The 3,873-nt window shown below is 42.4% G+C and overlaps 1 non-coding gene across 1 annotated transcript; it reads left to right on the top strand.

The window, feature by feature from the left end:
* Positions 1-2,453: 2,453 nt before the first annotated feature.
* LOC114675107 (small nucleolar RNA SNORA61) lies at positions 2,454-2,583 on the top strand. The gene has a single exon (XR_003726205.1). It is a non-coding gene; the product is annotated as a small nucleolar RNA SNORA61 (small nucleolar RNA).
* Positions 2,584-3,873: the final 1,290 nt, after the last annotated feature.

Below are 3,873 nucleotides of genomic sequence, written 5' to 3'. Positions count from 1 at the left end.
AGGTCTTGCCATGTTGGCCAGCCTGGTCTTGAATTCCTGACCTCAAGTGATCTTCTTACCTCGGCCGCCCAAAGTGCTGGATTACAGATGTGAGGCACCATGTCCAGCCTCCTTGACCGGTTTTCATCCAGCCAATTCCTCCTCGTTTTTGGGAATCAAGTTAGTTGTCATCACCACCAGGAAGCCTTCCCTGACTACCCAGATAGGCACTTAGTATGTGCCATGCTCTATGCTAGATAGACACTGGGGATCCAAAGATAAATAAGTCACACTTCAGAGCCTAGAAGTGCTCCCAGTCTAGAGGATAGAGCAGTGTGGTAAGTGCTGTGATGGAGGTATGCACAGGTGCATGGGAACACTGAGGAAGGGCTCCCAGCCCAGATGAAGTAGGGAAGGGACCCAGAGGAAGTGACACATCAGCTGAGCTAGGCAACGGAGGAAGCAGGGAGGGGGAGAATGTTCCAGACCAAGACTTCGTGGTAAGAGCAATTGTAATACATCTGGGCAACTGCAAGTGGTTCAACATGAACTAAATAGAAAAGGAAGAAGTGATAAGAGATAAGTTTTACCCGTAAGCAGGGACAAGATGACAAAGGGTCAAGCTATGAACTTTGTCATTCAAAAGACTTTGGGCTTTATCCTGAAGACATTAGGAAGCTCCTTAAGGACTTTAAATGGGGGAAGATGGGATCACATCTATTTTAAATGATAACTTGCATTGGGCAGAATAAATGAGAGAGAGCAAGGCAGGAGGCAAGGACTCATGTGGAAGGTTATATGTGAAATGACCCTGGACTGAAATAAGATGATAGTGGTGGGATTAGGTGGGGAGAAGTGGGAAGATTCAGGAGACATCAAGGAGCTAGAATTGCCAGAGCAGAAAAGAAAACCATACAGGTTTCTAACTTTGGCACTTGGAAAAAGTGTAGTATTTTTGTCAAAATAGGGAACACTGGAGAGATCAGGTTTGGGGAAAAATATTTGTTTTGGGCAAGTTGAGTTTGAGGTTCTCTGGGATGTTTAGATGAGGTACCCAGTAGGCAGCTTGCTATGCAAATCTAGAGTTCATAAAAGCCATTTGAATTTCATGACCATTAGGATGGCTACTTTTTTTTTTTTTTTAACACACAGAAAATAACAAGTGTTGGTAAGGATGTGTTGAAAGTGGAACTCTTGTGCACCATTGGTGGAAAGGTAAAATGTTGCAGCCTCTGTGAAAACAGTATGGTGGTTCCTTAAAAAAATTAAAAATAAAATTATGATTTTGTCCACCAATTTCACTTCTGGGTATATGCCCAAAAGAATTGAAAGTAGAGTCTCAACGAGATATTTTTTTCACCCATGTTTATAGAAGCACTATTCACAACAGCCAAAAGGTAGAAGCAACAAGAGGTCTACCAATGGATCAATAGATAAACAAAATGTGTGTGTGTGTGTGTGTGTATATATACACACACACACACACACACACTAGAATATTATGTAGCCATGAAAAGAAGGAAATTATGATACATACTATAGCATGGATGAACCTCAAAGACATTATGCTAAGTGAAATAAGCCAGTCACAAAAAGATACATACTGTATGAGTCCACTTACATGAGGTACTGCTACTTTTTGTCCTTGAGTTAGAGAATAATCTAACTTATAGGGACAAAAAGTAGAATGGTGATTGTGGGGAAGGGTAGGGAAGGGGAAAATGGGGAGTTATTGTTTAATGGGTGATGTGGTTTGGCTGTGTCCCCACCCAAAACTCATCTTGAATTGTAGCTCCAATAATTCCTACATGTTGTGGGAGGGACCTGGTGGGAAATAAATGAATACCATAGTATTCTGTGGTAGTGAATGAGTCTCATGAGATCTGATGGTTTTATGAGGGGTTTCCCCTTTTACTTGGCTCTCATTCTCTCTTGCCTGCTGCCATGTAAGACATGGCTTTGCTCCTCCTTCACCTTCCACCATGATCGTGAGGCCTCCCCAGCCATGTTGAACTGTGAGTCCATTACCAGTCTTGGGTATGTCTTTATTAGCAGCATGAGAACAGACTATTACAATGGGTATAGAGTTTCAGTGTTGCAATATGAAAAGGGTTCTGGAGATGGATGGTGGCACTGGTTATACAACAACATGAATGTACTTAATGCCACTGAAGTGTATACTTAAACATGGTTATGATTTTTAAAAACCAAAAAATGGTTATGATGTTGTCTTAGTTCATTTTCCATTACTTATAACAAAATACCTCAAACTGGGTAAATTATAAGAAATGAAATTTATTTCTTACAGTTTTGGAGGCTTTGAAGTCCAAGGTTGAGGGGATGAATCTAGTGAGAGCCTTCTTGCTGGGGGTGCTCTCTGCGGAGTCTTGAGGTGGTGCAGGGCATTGCATGTAGAGCGGGCCAAGTGTGCTAGTTCAGATCTCTCTTCCTCCTCTTTAAGCCACCAATCTCTGATCCTCTGGTTCCTTTTCCCATTGGATCTGAATGCTGGTCTTGGTGGTTGTAAAAGGAGGAAAAGTAACACTGAAGGTGGCTTCGCAGTCTTGTAGTCTGGCATATCGTTTCCACAATGGTTTGAAATAATAATAATAATAATAATAATGCCATAGTTCCATTCCTGTGATAACCCATTAATCCATGAATTAGCTCCCCATGACCTAATCACCTCTTAAAGGCCCCACCTCTCAATACTGCCACACTGGGGAATAAATTCTGACATGAATTTTGAAGGGGACAAACATTCAAACCATAGCAGATGGTAAACTTCATGTTGTGTGTATTTTACCATAATTTCTTGAAAAAGCCATTAGAGCCACCAGTCTTAATTTGGAAATCTTTAGACTGTATAGGTGACAACTAAAGTCATGGTCTCATAGAAAGCGAGAACAGTAGAGGAAAACTACTAGTTGTGGGGTTGGCAGAGTAAAAGGAAGGTGCAAGGGGGCCTGTGATATCAGAAGGAAAACAGGAAGGAGTGGTAGCATCGAAATGGATGAAGGAGAGCTCATCTTAGGGTCAGAAGCTACAGACACATCAAGAATGAGAAGGACTAAGAGGAATCCTGTATTTAGCGACAGAGAGAGTGTTTATGACCTAGGTGGGGGCAGCCTCAGGGGAGAGGTGGGGTAGAATTCAGATTGCAATGGGGTGAGGAGTGTGTGAACTGAGGAAGTAGGGAAGAGTGCAGCATCCTGGAAGCTTGTTTATGACAGAGGGAGAGAGAAGATGGTGATAAAGACAGATGCAGCCGGCTATCCTAAGTTGATGACAAGATCACTAGCTTTGCAATTTGCCCCAGTGTCATGCTCACTCAAGCATCCTTTTGGATATATACATATTCCAACGCCCACATGAACATCTAGCCCACCAGACAGAGTAATGACTTGAGGAATCGGCATTCTAGTTGATACACTTTCCCTCAAAAGTTTGGTTAGCTCAAGGTTAGATCTGACAAGATCAAGTTTTTGAAAGTGGAAAGCTCAAGACACTGAACTGTTTGGAGATCCCCACATGCCCACACTGCACCTCTCTTCTATGTCTTTCTTAAACCATCCTCCCTCCATGAAATGTCATCCCTCAGACACACACAACTTGTTTTGTTTTATTTTCAAATTTTTTTGTAGAGACGGGGTCTTCCTATGTTGTCCAGGCTGGCCTTGAACTCTTGGGCTCAAGCAATCCTCCCGCCTTGGCCTCCCAGAGTACTGAGATTACAGGCATGAGCCACTGCACCTGGCCACAATTCGTTTTATTCTTACACATTCTTTGAGGCTCAGTTTAGTTTTGCTCCTGTTTCCCTCACTGAACAGCTTCTTGTTTCTTGCTCCCAGCATATGTGTAGATGGTCAGTAAGTGCTTATGGAATTAATGAGT

This window comes from Macaca mulatta, chromosome 1 (assembly GCF_049350105.2).
Source record: "Macaca mulatta isolate MMU2019108-1 chromosome 1, T2T-MMU8v2.0, whole genome shotgun sequence".
Taxonomy (NCBI): domain Eukaryota; kingdom Metazoa; phylum Chordata; class Mammalia; order Primates; family Cercopithecidae; genus Macaca; species Macaca mulatta.
Note: the sequence above shows the minus strand (reverse complement) of the source record. Positions and strands in the feature narration are given on the sequence as shown.